At 44.4% G+C, this 17,601-nt stretch overlaps 1 protein-coding gene across 2 annotated transcripts in view; it reads right to left on the bottom strand.

Moving 5' to 3' along the window:
* Nucleotides 1-17,601, bottom strand: part of znf438 (zinc finger protein 438) — a 51,652-nt gene that overhangs the window by 20,233 nt on the left and 13,818 nt on the right. For both annotated transcript variants that reach the window (XM_006804502.3, XM_006804504.3), the window contains exon 2: nt 3,329-3,413. The gene's annotated coding sequence lies outside the window, so the exon portion shown is untranslated. The remainder of the gene's footprint in view (nt 1-3,328; nt 3,414-17,601) is intronic.

Here is a 17,601-nt window from a genome sequence, read left to right as displayed (position 1 = left end):
AAAAATAAGCCAATCAACAATTAATAATAATAATTACCCCACCTAATAACACAGTAGTTGTGAATATGCTAACTGGCAAGCTAACTAGCAAGGTCGAAACTGTATTATTACTCTGCATCAAAAATAAAGAACCCATCTTAGCAGACAGCTAATTCAGTTTTGCTGTAGTACCAGTATGTGAGGAGCAAAAAGCTGACTTTTTTTGTTATAGTAGCCAAATTTAACTAGCTAGCTAGTTAGCTAGAGAGACTCAATAGCCTCAATAATTCTAAATATGCTATCTAACTGGCTCGCTAACTAGCAGGGTTGAAACTGTCTTAGCTTTAAAATATTTTAATTAGCATTAAAACAAACACAACAATCACCCTTCTTGTTTCTAATCTGTGGTTATGGTGTAAAAAAAAATAAAGTTATTATATCTAGAGACAATAAAAATAATTAGTGAGAATACCTTGAGTAAAATTAATCTATAAATTGCAATTATTTTAATTCTTTAACTTATTTTAACTACTAAAAAAATACATGAAATATTTAAAATCCCATTGATTTAATTTAATGTTGAAAAAGCATAAATGTATTCCATTAATTATCTGGAGAAATGTTGAGGTAGCTGATCAGAAATTTAAAGAGCAAACTGGTGTGATAACACAGTGCACAGGAGTGACAAGGTTTACACCCTAGCATGGCTCTGCATGGCCTGTTTCAGAAGTTTGCGCGCACACACACTATATCAACAAATTCTCTCTTGCAACCCCTCGCTCACTCTAAACGCCTGTCGCTTTGACCCTCCATTAAGCTGAGCGAGTGCTCGTTTAGCCAACAGTGTCTCAGCAGTTGGGGACGCAGGCTGCCCACTCTGTCAGATCCAGCCGTATTAAATAAATAAGGAGCGCTCTTCTGTGTAAATTATTCATTTAACACGCCTTATCCTCCTCCAACAACCTTGTTAGAGCAACTCAGGAGTCGGAGGGGGGGAATGGGGCAGGGGTGGGGCAAAAGGAGGAGGAGGGGAGCAGACACCGCGGCTCATGTGCGACTCAGCAGAACCTGTGGTGCATCTCTAAGCTCTCAGGGCGTTCAGTTGTAGGGGGGCTAATTCGCTCTGACACCTCCTTTGTTTCAGGCGGAAAAGTGCTGCATACACACAGCTCCGTGTTTGCTCGCACGCGCGCACTCTCTGCACACACTGACATGCACAAACTTGGAGAGAAAGAGCACAAGAATGGATTTTTTAGTGCATATTCATATAATAATCATTCTAGTTGTCTGGATAAATTATTGAGAAATAGGAGGCCGGGACACGCGATGCTGGAACGTGAGGGCTGCATTTGTTTTCTTGCTGCCTCAACTCGAATCAGACAACACAGCGAGTCATCCGCTCTAAACAAGCTGATTCTAATGAGCCGGGATGCTAACCTTGAGGACAAATACGCGACAGTACAGAACACCTCATATCTCAAGAGTGCACTCATGGCACATCTGAGGAAACGTTTATGCAAGCTGGAGTAAAGCGCACAATAAGCATCTTTAGCATTTTCTTCATATATATTTTAGAATATAAATATCACACTGACCCTTTATTTTCTACTCAAAGTCAGCTGCACTCAAAGAACAGTTAATTCCTTCTGATTAGGTGGTCTAAAAGCTTAAGTAATAAGCTTCAAAGCAGAGTGTAATTCTTTCCAGGTATGGGGGAATTAAAAGTAAAGTCTTTCATACTTTAAGTCTGAGTTTTAACGCCATTTAAGTCTAACCTCACACCATGTGTCACAGTTTGTAGAAAAGAACGTCTGAATTTAAAGGAGACGGTGTTTTTTATTAGCACACATTACACTAGACTGGTGAGGTCTGACCGTCAGTCTGCAGCTGAATCAGGATCAGCCCGGCGCAGACCGACACACTCACTCTCTCTCTCTGACTCCTGCGTTCAGGCCCAGAGCGGGAGGTTGTTATGTCAGCTCTGACAGTGCTCATTACCAGCCTCTACGCTCTGGATTGGAGTTAACAGGCTTTGGCGCAGGCGTAGGCCAGTTAGACCCGACTAGTACAATGGAATCAGTGTGTGTGTGTGCGTGCCTGTGCCGAGAGTTAATCACAAAACATTCTTTCATTTCTAAATCGCACCTCGGGGCCACTGTACATTACACCGATATGCTATGTGCAATGACATCTACTGCTTATTTCCATTCTCACTTGAGAAAAGTGCTCCATACGAGGGCTGACCGCTCAGCTTCCGCATGCCAAAAAGCTTCTGTTGAAGTGTTGGTGCACTGCTGTGCATCATTTCTGATTTATCGTGGAGAAGTTCGCACTCGAGTGTTTGGATGACTGAATGAAAACGAGATGCTTTTGTTCTCTTATCAGGGAGACAAGAAGTTAAACAAAGTTGTTTTAAAATCGAAATAGTCTGTGGAGGAGTATTAGGACAACTGTAATCTTCACATTTCGACTAATCTTGAAATTAAGATAAAATGACGCTGCAGTTTAAAAATAATCTTGTCACAACAAGTCACAGATTACTCATTTACACTCTGCCCGACTCTGCTTGGATCAGCTGGGTGTTGGTTATGATGGACCTACTACACAACCCTCACAGCGTGGTTCCTCCTATCTCTTCTTTACCTTTCTTGTCTGATATAAATGCCAGTACCGATGTATCAGAAAACAGGCCGACAAAATCATGCAATAAACTCTTTGTCTGTCCGGGTGTACAGCCTACTGTGGTGACTGTTATTCAGCAGGTGGGGAGGTTAGTGGGTCGGTCTGTTGCTCGTTCCAGTCCACATGCTTTAGTAGAGCTACTTCAGCAGCGACTGATCGCTGATGGGGGTCACCGCCCCTCGAGGAGTAGCATCGGGAATTGAAGCGTGGATTTCTTGCTCATTAGACAAATGTATAAACCACTACACTATGAAGGTTCTTAGTCTATGCAGTCAATCCAATCAACCACTTACAAATAGATCTGATCTGAACTTTGGGTATAAACCACACCTGTCCACAGAAAAAAATTCTTCCATTGCAGCCACCATGGGCAAGACCAAAGAGCTGACAAAGGACATGACAGGACTGTAGACCTGCACGAGGCCGGACAGAGGTACGAGCCATCGACAAGAACCTTGGTGAGAAGGCGAAAAATGTTGCGATCATTTAGAAATAGAAGAACTTTCAATGTCAAATTCTGTGTTGTGTTGAAGTTCTAGTTCAAATATGCAATAAGTTTAAACAACTTTTCCTTAAAATAAAAATGCAGAAGCTTCTTACTGTGAAAACAAACGCTGTCACCCATGAAACAATATGTTAAGGAGTGGTTTGCTCTTTTGGAACTTACAAATTTTCTTGCACGCTTAAATTTGCAGGTTGCAGAAGGGGGGGATTATCCAACCAGTTCTATACATGCCACCAACGTGCGCCACCTAGAGGAAAGAAAAGCAGCACAAGTCAAGATTTAAACATTTCTCATTTATGTCCACAGACATTACAGCTTAGAAGCTTAATACGTAAAAGCAAAGAGATTTACATGATAGTTGTTTTGGTGTTAGCAGTTATCTGTTGCTGTCATATGGATCATTGCACCGGCTCTGGTCTATCAGCTGCTTTCAGGTGTCTCTGCAGGTCTTGCCCTCCTTCTCTGCCCATCCCCTCGCAGCCCAGTAACCAGCAAGCGATGCCGGTGATTACACTTGATTAAGGCCTTCTACTTCAAACAGACCTGATGTGTATACAGCCCCTGACATGGCGGATAGGATAAAGAGCAGGTTGAGTTCTGTGTTTGTGTCGGCGTGCATGTGTATTTGTGTTTACCTAGATGGGAGGATGAACACCATTACACCTAGGCTTTGTGTACATACGATTGTAATGACAGCCTGTATAAAACATGCGGTGTTGTGTTGTTTATCATTAGGGGTGACTGTAGTTCATCGATGCAGTGTTTCTTCCCAGCCTAATTGTAAAAAGTTGTGGAAAACCTACTACCTTAACTTTGATTTAAAAGTCCAATTTTTAGATGTTAGGTGTGCCCCAACTCAACTACACCTAAATGCACCTACCTATGAGGCGGTGCCTCCTCATATGAGCTCTGCTGTATGTTTAAACCTGGGCCTTGCCAAGCCCGTCATATTACTTTCCATATTTTTCTAATCTCTAGGCAGAAAGAGGAGGACAAAAGTGTGAGGTGTCCCGCAGCTGCAGCACTGCACCCTGAATTAGCCCCGACCACATGAAAAGCTTTCGTCTCTATTCCAGGCCAGGGCGGGAAAATTACAGCCCTACTCGCTTTACTCTAGCATTAAACCTCAATTAGTGCACAAATACGCCGATGATGTCATCACCCAGGGACCCAAGAGCCCTGGAAAGAAGGGGCGCTGAACAGCAAGATACGCTCACGAACCACGTTGCTTCGAACTTTCGGGCCCTTCTTCTCAGCCGCTGAGAAACTCAGCTCAGTTTGGCGAGGAATAAGGTGACGCTCGTGCGATACGGCCTGGAAAAACAAACGTGCAAAAGAGGCTTGTGGCCTGGTTTGGCTAAATTTACCAGGAATTTTAATCCTGAGATGTAACTGGAGGTTTCCCAAGAGGAGAGAGAGGTCAGCGAGGTAGGACAAGAAAAACTCTGGTTTGACCCTCGGTGACCTGGCAGGAGACAGAGGAGGAGGTGGATGAGGAGGAGGGTGACGAGGCCTGGCTTCTATCCAAAAAACACACTGAGAGTTCACGCTGCCCTTCTCTCAGCAAACCACTTACATTACACAACAAACTTACATAATCATATGGAGGACTACAAAAACCCAGCTGTAACGGCACCACATCACAATGATACATTTCATTATTGCTGTCACATATCTGAGCATTATTTCTGTTAATATAACTGACGCTGGCCTTTATTACAGGTTTTGGAATGAGCTTTTTGGATACAGTTTTTTACTTTTAACTGGGAATCAGAGAACGTTTCCTTAAAGGACTGAAAAAGCCGTATCTGGAATTGATCAAATCGAAATCTTAATAAGAACCTATCCTGTGACAAGTGGTATAGTAGCCAAACCTGACGTTTCTGCTTCTTGCTCCACCACCATTCACTGAATCGAATAAAATTTGAGAAAAACAATAAGAAATTCTAAAAGTAAGACCCAAGCTCTAATAAAGTAATTCCCTTTTATCAAAAACCCCAGACACAGCGCTCCCTGGATGTTTATTGTAATCTAAGGTAGTCCCCATGCTGTGGGGTCAATGTTCCTTCATGTCCTACAAAGAGGGGAGCGACTTCAGTGCAGCTCAGCATGGGATCACTCGCGGGCATCGCCTTGTACCCTTCTCTTTGTAACACCCTGTGAATAATGCATCGCAGCTCCCAGCAACTTCTCACAGGTTGTCTGAGCGAGCTGCTCGAGGACTACGGGTCCTCTTAGGTGTACCTCCACCTGAAGAGATGGATCACTCTCACATCTTCAAAGAGAAGTCAGTCAAACCATAGATTGTTAGTACCACCCCGTGGGTTTACAAAATGTTACTCGGTCTCTCACAGGTGCAGAGAAAGAGGATGGGGCCAGCATTTCTCAGAAAGTAGAACAAAATTTTTTTCCCCCTCTCCCATAGAGCCAAGCTCTGACAAAAACTTTGAGCAGCGGTGGGGGTGATGACGGGGGTGGTTGAGATCAAAAGCCTGCAAGTTCCTGGCGAGCGGACCCAATCAGCCGAGAGGGCCAAGGAGAGGAGGAGAGACAAGTGCTTCCCTTTTAAATTGATCCCACTGAGACCCTCAAGGTTCCCCTCGCAGGACTCGCAGAAAAGCGATAAAAATCTGGCCCTGTGGATCTGATGAGAGACTGGGAGGGGAGAAGGCTGAGAAGAAAGACTGTTTCGGGGGGGAAAGAGCGGCACAGAAAGAACAGAGAGGCACAGCGAGAGGAGATCAAGGAGAGACGAGAAGGGTGGGCTCATCCTCTGAAGGTGCATCCAGGCGGCGCCGTCGTGTGCCAGCGAAGAACCAGAGCAGTGAGGACCGGCACTATCAGCTATCTAAACCCATGTTACACGTCTGATCATGTGCTCAACCAATCAACCGTGGGTGTATCTTTATTATGCTCGGGTCCTGGCAGCCCGAAATATTGGCTCCTTCTAAGCTGGCCTGAGATCAGACTCTGGATGAGGCCGGTGTCGTTATCCGCAGCATGCTGGGGCCTCAAAGGAACATGCGCTATCAGAGCAACCCAGAGACCCCACAGCGTGCCAGACTCACCACAGACCTGCCCGAGTCGCCAACACAAACACCCAAATGTGCTCAATAAGGTGCTGTGAATTTGCATTTCCTTTCCAGATCCACTGGATGTAGTTCATAGTAGAATAGAAAAGTTATTATCAGCAGGGGGGCCCAGTTATCAAAAGCAGCAAATGTGTGCGTCTTGTCAAATGTGACAGAAAAAATAAAGAAAATAATCATCTGCAAATCTCATTTATCACAAATTAGACTACATAGATTCTGAAACGTCCACAGGAAGCTCTTTATCTTCATTAGATGATGTGAATGAAATAAAGCATAGCTGGTTACAACTGAATAACTGAAATATATAGTTAGGTTTATAGTTTAAATTAAAAATAAAACCTGTGCTCACAGGTTTTTCCCCTGCTTGTGCCTTAAAACAACACAAAATAAGAATAAATAACAGAAACAGTCACCCAAAGAGCCAGTTTATAGCGCCAACATGTTATGGAAGTGCTGTGACAGGTATGTTTCCTGCAGGGTCATCCTGATAAAAACTGGGGATGTCTGAAAAAGATTTAAATTGCAGTGACAGAGCCATAAGTTTAAAGGCTGTAAACTTCTATCCAATAATATACGAGAAAAATTTACTCTCATAATTAGCTTCTTTTTTTGTGGGCAGTTAATGCTATATGTAGACTCACTGCATACCAAGTATTTCATTTCAATTAAATATAAACTTTATGTATTTGATTGGCAAGCACAGTAGGATCTGGATGGCGCTGTGTGCACTATACTGCTCTTTGCTACTCCACCAACAGCTGCATACGAGTGTGAACCCTCGGGCTCAAAGTGTGCTTGAAAACAACTAGTTTATATGACGTGCCTCTGACCCTCAGACGGAAACATTTTGCACCTTTTTTTCTCAAATGGTGGCACTCGAAGGCGGGGTGGCATTGCGGCTGTCGTGGAGAGGCGATACGGGATAATTGCGTAACTGTGGGGATAATGACACACGTTTTCACACGGCTTCGCACGGAAGCCACTTGTGGTGATGCCCATGGTTGTAAACATGAAAACTGAACAGCCATGTGCAGTGCTGCGAGCTGAGAGTGCTGCAGAAAGCTGCAGAAACGTTCGGACACCACGTAGCAAGAGGTGTGGAGGAAGGGAGGTTCAGATGCCGTCCGACCTGCCGACAGCCTTCTGTTTTTTGAAGAGCACACCGGCTCCTTTATTTCCATCTCTGTGACTCACTGCATCAAGCACACAAAAAGACAGGAGCTCTTGGAAAGAGACTTAGGAGGCAGTGGGATGCTGCCTGGAGGATGATGGCATGCTCTCTGCACCACTTTCAACTTTGGACATTTAGAACAGCTATAAACACTTTTGCCTTTAGACACGGTCAGACACACTGTATGGAGCATGAAGTATTTAATTTTAGGCATTCTGAGCCTGTTAGCGGGAGCAGGAGGCGGCAGGTGAGAGGTGAAGTCAGAAGGAAGCAGGCGGAGGAAACGTGAGCAGAGAAAAAGAAACATTCCTTGACTCGGCCAGAAAGAGGCCTGGTGGGCTAACTCTGAGCAGTTCACCCCAGCGTCATGATGTGAGTGATTAGATAACAGAGCTCCATCTGATAATCACATACTCTGCTATTGCACTTCTTAGCTGTGTGACTGTAGCAGGCCAGAATAAGACAGCCAAACTGTGATGGATAGCCCACGCTGAGCAAGAATAACTTACAGCCTCATAAATAAGCAGATCTCTACTAATATGATTACAGTAGCCCTGAGGCTGACACACCCCCCCTTCCCCTCTACCAGCCACGCTCCTCCTCTCCTTATGACAAGCACCCTGAAATCACGTCAGCGTTCGACATCAATATTTTGACATTTCATTCAGCTGACTCTCCAGACGGAGCCATTTATTTAATTAGCTGAATCAAAATTGGCAGGAGCGGCAAATTCAAAGTTAACGTGACTGGGGCTCAGTTGCCACAGGTAACCTTTTTGGAAGGACTTACTGTGGCAAATTGATTGCTGAGAGCGCAGACTCATCATGAGTGCTAATTTTCAGAAGCGGCGCACGGCGGAGCAGGGAAATAAGAGGCTCTATTTATAACAGAAGGAAACAGCAGAGGGGGATTAGCCTGTCATTAGAATAAAAGAACCCAGAAGAAGAATCAATTTCAAGGTTTAAAAAGCTGACAAACTCAGTTCACTCGCTCGCTCGCTCTCCATCCTTCGCTGCTTCTGTCTCCGAGCTCACCCGGACAGACCAGCCTACAGTCGGCCACATATGAGCTTTCATTGAGGCGCCAAGCTCGGATTTCACCCTCTTCTGCCTAAATGGAAAACTAAAACAGTTTTATTGCTGCAGTCACCTGAAAAGTATCACACTGCTGCTTTTTGATTTAAGGAAATATTCCATCATTTTACTTTCTGTGGGTTTGACTTTGTGGGGAGCAAATAGCATTGAAAGCTTGGTTAATCCACACTCAGTATTTTGTTTTTCAAAAATATCATCCAGCCAGATAATCCTAGCAGAGCTGTCACTATCACTACATTAAATCTCTTTGGCATGAGCTGCTTTGTTTACAGATTTCACGCTGCTCATTTCAGTGTTCGCCTCCTACAGAGGGAAGTGAGTGCGTTTGATTTAGAGGCAGATGAAATACTAAAGATGGTATAACCGAACGTGTGCGGTTCACCTCTTATTGCAGATGAAAACAAGGAGGACAATGACGACTCCCGTGCCAAAATCTTTCATCGAAGGTGATGATAGTCCTGCGCTGCCAGGAAGCTGTGACAGCATCCAGGAGACAACATAATAAAACTAAACTGCACGGCAACAACAAAGAAAGTCTCACTTTTAGCAAGTCATGCTCACTAATTTTACTCTTGGTCTTTAAAAGAGCAGCTTTGCATGACAGTTAAAACTAATTAATATTTATCTCATGCTGGGCCTTAGTTCATCCACTGTATGAAACCAGCTGTTTTAGGTCTTGTCCCTGTGTGTCTAGGACACAATTTTAGGTTTAGCATTCTTATACAGGGCTTTCTATATGTAAGGGCACATGTAAGGATCACGTTTCTAGACTTTTAGTCCATTTTCAACCAACAAATCATTGAGTTGACCTTCAAGGCCTTGGTGGATTGTAAGCCTGACTTTACCGGATTGTTAACATGACCCCACTCTACACCCCTACAAAATTTGATCACAGTATATCTGAAACTTTTCCAGCTACTTGTTTGCGAAGAGTTTTAGAGAAGCTGTCTAAAACTCTGAATTCACCACTGTAACAGTGTATTTCAGAAAATAAAGAAGGCCACCTTAGATAAGACACTGAGGCACTATAATCTTCATATGATTTGCATTGTTGTAGCTGTATTTCACAGTGATGACCACCATCACTGTGAAATATACACTCTAAAATCCCAGAGTTGCTCACCGAGGTCACAGCATCCAACTCCTGTGCTGCCAGTGACTTTGTCACCTCCCCTTTCCATCAACAGCTCACTGAATTATGTGACATTTTCATTACTGGCACCCTACCTGGTCTACCTCCAGGTGTGCATAATGGAGACAGCCTTGGAAAACCACCATCTCCCAGCATGCCGTTGGGAATTGGACCAGGAAGGAAGCTTAGAGCCGATTACCAGGCTGAGAGGCAACCCAAACTGTGTCATCTTCCCACTCCCTCACCACAGAGCCCTCACCCCCCTGACCCAGGCCATCATGTGCCCGGGTGAAACACGGGGCACGTCTCTGGGACAGGAACCGCACAGGAAGCAGCGCAACTCGACAAGGACGGAAACTCGTGCAGGGGGAGAGAGGGCTGGGGGTGAGAACAAATCGCAGAAAAGTAAACTTTTCCACCAACGCCACATCGCAGCAGAGGAGAGGCAAGCGGGGCGGGGGCACCGGCGCATTCCTCATTTGGGGAAGCAGCTAAGCTGGCTGTAGGAGGCGGCAGCGGAGGGATTTAGCGGGCCTCAATAGCGAGGATGAAATGAAGACGGGCTCGCGGTGTCGCTTTCAGAGGATGCTGCCAAGAGTCGTCACATTACTGATACAGAGGCAGGAAAACAGATTCAATTAATACAGCAGCAGACAGTAATGCTGGACTCTTCAATCCAATCCGCTTAGAGAACATCTTAATAGCGCATGAGAAGGAAGAATATTGTGCTAATCTGTCTTGTCTGCGGAGCGCTCCGACATCCCCCATTGATGTTGACATCCCTTTAACATGAGGTTAGTGGGTGTTTGGCCTCCCCTCCAGTCATTTGTGAGCTGCAGAGCCTGGAAATGATTAGGCCTGGGAGGGCAATTAGCCGGAGCATCGCCGAGCTAAATATAGTCCAGCTTGGCCCGGTGTTGCTCCTGGGTCACATCTACACTGCAGCCTCTACGCAGGCATGTTAGCGCAATCTGGATCCCGTTTTGTTTTATGACTGATGCGAAGGCCGCGCTGACTCAGGCCAGATAACATAACTCAGCCGTCGATCAGGTGTCTCCAGGGGAAAGGGAGTGGGAAGGAATCGCGTAAGGAAGAATAAAGAGATGAAGTTTAAAAGAGAAGCACATGTTAACCGTGATGTTCAGAAAATACCAGTCGACTCGATGAGCTGTACAATCGAAACCTTTTGGACTTATTTCGTAACAAGCTGCCTCAAATGAAGCATGGTTGGGAAAACATGCTTTCCCACAGCCTTACAGCAGCTAAACGGTATGCAGGGAAAGAATTCTTTCCCATCGCACAGCTCCCTGCCCCGCCAGTCCCCTCTAGTATCTCCAACCCCGAGCGAAGAAAAAAAAAGAAGAAAAAAAAGGGGAGATTTTATCCTTAAAAACAGGAGGTTCGCCCACTCGTTCACCTGGGACGGCTCTTGGATGGAGGAGGCAAGCTAGAGGGTTATAAGAGCCTGGGAATGTTTAACATCAAGAAAGCAATCAGAACGTAGCCGGAGCTCTGGGAATTAAGACAGGAAACATGGAGAGTAACCCCTTCCAGACCGAGAGGAAGGAGAAGAGGAAGTGATTTAGGTTTGGTGGCAAATTCATACTGTTACCTGAAAGTGTAAACTTCATTTCCGCCGATCTAAATGAAGCCATTTCACAGAAGGACTTTTTAAGGACCTGAAAAGTTTCACTTGTGCCTTCTTAGCCAGATCTCTGCTGCCTACATCAGTGATCACAAGGCTGATGAGGGGCTCAAACATAATACAAGAAAAGCACTGGAAAAATTAAAAAAAGCTCAACATAGGCTCTGCTTCAACTTCCCCATCACTGGTTTGACCTGGTGTATCTTTCAGCACAGTATACTTGTGTGGACTGAGGTGAAACATAAGTGGAAATGTTCTGGCACTACACTGAGCTCAGCACAAATTGTACAAGACAGCTCAGGAAACAGAGGTTTGCTCTGTGCCCTGAGCAGAGAGCATTTATCATCCAATAAAACCTGCAGTAAGAGACCTATTCCTGCACTGTCCTCTGACCCACAAGTGGCATCAAACAAGACCGAGTGCCCATAGCAACTCGGGAAATACACGATAGAGAGACTTTTTTGGTTAAATTTAACTTAACTTAAAAATAAGTTGAAAATCAAGAGTATTTTCTTGGGTCTCCGTATCAACTTTGAAATTCTAGTATCGTGACAACCCTATTAACTATATCAGTGGCCTCACCCCAGACTCTGTTTTCATTATGGAAAGCATGACAGTGGGATTGAGGAGATCCTTAAAGTGTTCCTTCCATCACTTGACCGTATCATCAGTTGAGGTCAACAGCATTCCCACTGTATCGTGTATAAGTAGAGCACTGCTTCCCTCTCTGACAATTTGCAAGAATCATTTTGAGGCTGACAAAAGTGTTGATCCATGGTCTTAAACTAATCCCAGGGGAGTGGGCCTTCCTGTATCTGACCTGGTACCTCTCCCAGCATCTGTCAGCTACCTCTAGGGTCCCACAGGCTAACCGAGTCCAATAAGACCCCTCCTTCAGCCTGACAGATCCCTTCTGGTGTTCATCACCTGGATCTGGGTTTACAGGCACTAATGATTTTGGACTCCCTCAGATTGCAATCAAAGCTCTACTGGGAATTAAAGATCATGGATGGGCACCTCAAGCAGACGTACCCATGCTATAGCGCCACCCACTTGTTCTTTTCTTCTTTGGTAAGCTGCAAACAATAACTAGAAATCTAGCTGCTAGTGGCTGGTAGCAATAGGTCTAACTTTTTCTGACATGCCCCACTTTCCAATTTTTATGAATTATTAATACTAAAAAACCATCCAAGCTGAATTTTTGTTGACCCACAGTTTGAGACTTACGGGCTTAAAGTGAGGATGAGGAGCCTTTATGAGCAGAAATGTGTTTTTCAAGCAATCACTGTCTTGTTTGATTTTCACAGTTAACAAGCTGCGATTTCAAATAATGGTCAGACTAGAAATCTGCCCCAAGCAGCAACATTATTGATTACTTTTAAAGATGAATCAGTCATTTGTTGTGTCCATAAAATGTCAGAACGTAGTGAAAAATGGCTGTACTCTCATCAAAGCCTCTCATTAATAATCCCATCACCAGTAATTATTGGGTATTATTATTAAATTAGCCATTTTTTTCAGTTGCTTGCCCAATTATTCTACGTCAAACTGCTTATGCACCTACAGTACATTCACAGTATTCAGTAGATCTCAAGATATTTTTCTTGGAATCACAGACTTGCTGATGGTGCAAGAAAAAAGTAAAGACATTCACAAAGTAATAAAGATTTAACATTTTGAAACATAACACATATATGCAATTCTGTCCCAGTTCAAGTAGGAAAACCTCAGGTCCGGGAAACAAATAGTTTGAAGGAGAAAAACTGTACATTGCAGTGTACCAAGCAGTAACTTCCAGAACAGGAAAATAAAGCCAATACTGTAGTTAATCAAATACCCACTTGAGGGTGTCTTCAAATGTGAATCAATGGGTTTTGGGGAGTTGGAAGCCCGATGGACTGAAAGTCGTTCCTGTTCCACTTCTTGAGGTCTTTTTGAAGTCCACCACCTGGGGTGCATGCGCAGTTGGTTCATTGTAATATAAAGTGTCTGTGGATGAGCGTCTGCGTTCGAAACAAACAGGCACGGACGTGGACATCCACATGAATCCTCGTTGACACAGTCTGATGACAGAATTAACAACACTTGGACCCAAAAATGGACCCAAGCGGACTCTAGCAGACTAGGGAGACACGTGAAGTATAACGCAGGCCATGTTAAAATTACCAAGATCAGTCACACAGCCTGCCCAAGAAGCTCATGCTTCAGTTTTAGTGAATGAAATTTTAGTATTTAATTTGTCAGATATGTTCATCTGTGTGTTCCACTTGTACAGTTTATGGACCGATCTTGCTAACCAAGCGTTAGCTCAGTGGTTCCCAAACTTTTTTTGCTGGGCCCCCTTTGTTTTACAAGAAAAATATTCACCCCCCCCCCCCGGCGCGTGCACACGCACAAACACATCCTCCAACCACACACACCCATATTTTGCTGTAAACAATGTAAGCAATTAAGCAAATACAAGTAATCTGCAATAAATTACAGGTAGTAAGAAAATAAATTACTAACTTTTTTACACTACGTCCACACCTACACGAGTATTTTTGAAAACGGTTTCATCCACACGTAAACGGCGTTTCGAATCACCAAAAACAGAGATTTTTTAAAACTCCTTTTTTGCGTTTACGTGTGGACGAGGAATACAGAGTTCGTCACGCAATGTCAAAGGTATGTGCCTTCCACGTCACGCTTTGCGCCACGTTATTGTTTACATGAGATGAATTGCAGAATGGCAGATAGAGACAAAATACTGTTAATCTGACTATCTGCAGGTTTTACACGCTTACACACACACACACAGTTACTGTCCCTCCATTTACAAAGACAGAGGCGTCACGGTGTGATTATTTTACATGTAGTTGTTTTTTTCCTGTGTAATAATATTCAACATTGCTATCAATACACTTTTCAAAAAATGCCTCTCTGTGCAAAATGGGTTTAAAAACATAAACAGCTGTGGGATACGGTTTGTCCGTGATTTAGACGGGGGGAACAAATCCTGGCAGGAACAGCCTGATGTTATTTGTATCCAGCTGTAACTTTACTGTATAAAGAGCTAACATCTCCAAAATGTCAGGAGTAGTTAGTCATTACAAGAAGTGTTTGTGAACTAAAAATCAAGAATGTGGGATACTGTTTGTCCGTGATTTGAAGAGCCCAGCGAAAACCAATCCTGCAGGGGAAACCTACCTCGGCACTTGTGCAGGTGAAGCCAAAGGGAAGATTTGCTTCACCATATTTTCTAGTCTTTGGCTTAGAATGAAGTTGGTTTGGAAACATATTCAGCGATGCTTCATCTCCTGCTTTGCGTTTCTGTGGCCGCCCCGTGCTAGCAGTGTCCAAGCGTTTTGTTTTTTTCTCCCCATTTTCATCCCCCCCCCTGGCAATGGCTCTGCGTCCCCCCTAGGGGGCGGGCCCCACACTTTGGGAAGGTCTGCGTTAGCTGGTGACTCAGCACTCCAACCCCCCTTGCTAAAAAAAAACAAAAAAACAACTAAACTAAACTAACTGCAGCTAAACCACAGAGTTCAAAATCCTTAGAGACACTGCAGGGAAACAATGCTACAAAATGCCCTTTTTTCATGAATGAGTTTCACAATAGAGGTCAACCAGTCAACCACTGACCAATCCACGATCTCTTTTACACTTCCCTTAATTCCCAACAAGCTTTCTACTTCTAGAAGAATCTCGGGAAAGAGACAGACATAGGGAAAAGTCTAAACAGTACATGCTAGCACCACCTAAATAGCACCTACCAGAAAAAGCACACTGGACATAATCCCAGCCATAAATCGTATCCACTTCTTGCCCACCATATGAAATTCCCTGTAAGCCCTAACATTATGGCCATACCTAAAGATAGCAGTCCAGCTTGTAGGAGCAGAATAAACTGGAAAAAACATCCATCATAAAGAGGAGGAGGTTATTTTGGCAGTGTGCGGAGATGATAAAAGTGCAGACATGCTCAGTGCCCCGTTTCTAAACTGTTTGTTAATCTATCATTTGGCACAAGGAGGAATGAGATAACAATACGGCGTGGCTTACGGTGAGCGTGGCCGCCGTGCAAAGATCGAAGCGTGTCCTTGGAGTGACATTATTTATTGAAATAAATTCACTCAAGCTGAAATGTGTATAGCGAATGCATTATGAACAGCGGTTCTGATGGAGTGGAGAGCGCATTAACTCACCGTAACATTGCCTTGCTCTTTTCAACAGATGTCCCTTGTGTGACACACGGCAGGGAAAATGGAGAGGAAAAGGTCTGAACGCTTTAAATTAGCCCTTTCACAAATGGAAGGGATTTTCCATTTGATGGCCTATTTGAACGTATAGACAATTCTGTGAGCCGAGATTCCGATCTTAATTACTTTGTTAATTAGCTGTGATTCATGGGGAAAAGCCTTGCCCTACCCAAAGTCCCTCTGTATTGCTTAAGGGGTTTCCAAGAAGCTCTCACATCCTCGCTGACTTTTTAAAGCACCAATCTTGCACTTGTGACACTGTCTGCCTTTGCTGAAGGGCCCCCTCCCCAAAAAAGAAAATGTCAGCAAACCCCACAGAGCCAGAGAGCCTTCGAATTCTACTGCCTGAGGAAGGCGAAGCAGATCGGGCCTTCTGCTACTCCCCATCATTCCCTGATCCACCACGGACTCAGATCACAGGGATGCATTCCACAGATTTATGTTTATCGTTTTCCAATGAAAGAGTGATAGCCGGTGCAACTGCCCTGCATTGCTCCTCTCTCTCTGTGTGATAAATATAAAATATGGCCACTCGCGCTGGCTGCTTAAACTTGGCAGATCGTTGGAGCATTTAGTTAATCAGAAAAAAGCAGCATGAATAAAAAATAAATTTAAAAAAACGACAAGGCTTTGTCCAAACACCCCAACAAGAAGTTCTCACTCAACAAGGTGGGTCAAGCCTTTTCCCTGTCATGCTGCATCCGGATTACGTGCCACCTACAGCGCTTAGTATCTCGGACAGCCAGGGCAGAACTTGGGGGGGAGGAGGCGTTCTGGCATGCAGGTTAGCTTTCAGAGAGCAGCAGGCTAACAAAAAGGAAAGGTAAGGTCCAGCTGAGGCAGCTGCTTGCTATTACTCCATCCCAACCCCCCCCCCCAAACTCCACTCTTCTCTGGCAGGAAATAAGCAATCATTTAGTACTGACAGGTACATGCTGAACCGCTGCTATCTCTGCTCTGAATCCAACCAAAAACTGGATTACAGCAGTTTAGTATTAACCTTAAGCGTCTTAAATATCTGAGCCGAGGATAGCCTCATGGCTGTTAGAGTGTGAGCATACATATATTTTCCTGAGCAGGATAAAACGTGAAGTAACGCTGGTGTTCCACACTGAAGTGAGAGAGATCCAACTTCTGCTTTTAACAGAAAAAAGCATCTTGCACAAGGAAAGATATCCGATTTAAGTGTTTTCGGTGCGTGCGTTTGTGTAGTTGCCACTGAGACAGAAAAACATAACTGCAAACAAAGAAAAAGAAAAATAGAAGGGGAAAAAAAAGCTCTTCTCAAACATTCAAGGTGCTTTTCTGGTCGTGAAAAGCAGTAATTTAGAGGTCTCTGGTGAGCCGCACAGGGTTCAGCGTGTCCAACAGGATTCGAAGTGTAGCTGCAGATCTGCCTTAATGCACTGCCAGGTCACCGTTTCTGTGTGAAAATGGCAATGCAAGGACAGTGTGACTGCTTGTAGCTTGGGGCAAATAAACAAGGTGGTAGTGGAACGAGGGGAGGGGGGGGGGGGGGGGAGGTAAGAATGACTGCCAACCGGTCATGCTGCAGTGTAAATGTAAATCCATGTCTGTTAAGACTCATTATGGGGACTTCAAAGAATTTAAGAGATGGGAACAACAGCTTCAAGCTGCCATTTCATTATTGAACCAAATGGGAAAATGCGATCACAGATTCCGCTTTGTTCCTCCTTGTGGCATCAAAGAAAACATTACAGTGTTTGCCACTGAGCTAGATTGAGTAGATCTAACTTGTAAATATTACTTTACAAGTTTCTCCTCTTGTCTCAGTAGTAAGCTGCAATTAACTCCAACTCCGATGTCACGGAGTTACTGTCCTGCAGCCTCAGCACAGAGGAGCGTAGCTCTCCAACTCACAGCTGACCTCCGGAGCCAACGACTACACCTGCCAGCTGCAGTCCATGACAGTGGAGTTAGGGACCACATCCGTCTGCAGCAGCAACAACATGGACAGGTGAGCCAGCCGGTAGATTTAAAAAGCAGAAGAACAACTGAACTTTCAGATTCAGGGAGGGTTGCCCACCAGGAAACTGATC

This window comes from Neolamprologus brichardi, chromosome 9 (assembly GCF_056152115.1).
Source record: "Neolamprologus brichardi isolate AB-2024 chromosome 9, ASM5615211v1, whole genome shotgun sequence".
NCBI classification, from domain to species: domain Eukaryota; kingdom Metazoa; phylum Chordata; class Actinopteri; order Cichliformes; family Cichlidae; genus Neolamprologus; species Neolamprologus brichardi.
Note: the sequence above shows the minus strand (reverse complement) of the source record. Positions and strands in the feature narration are given on the sequence as shown.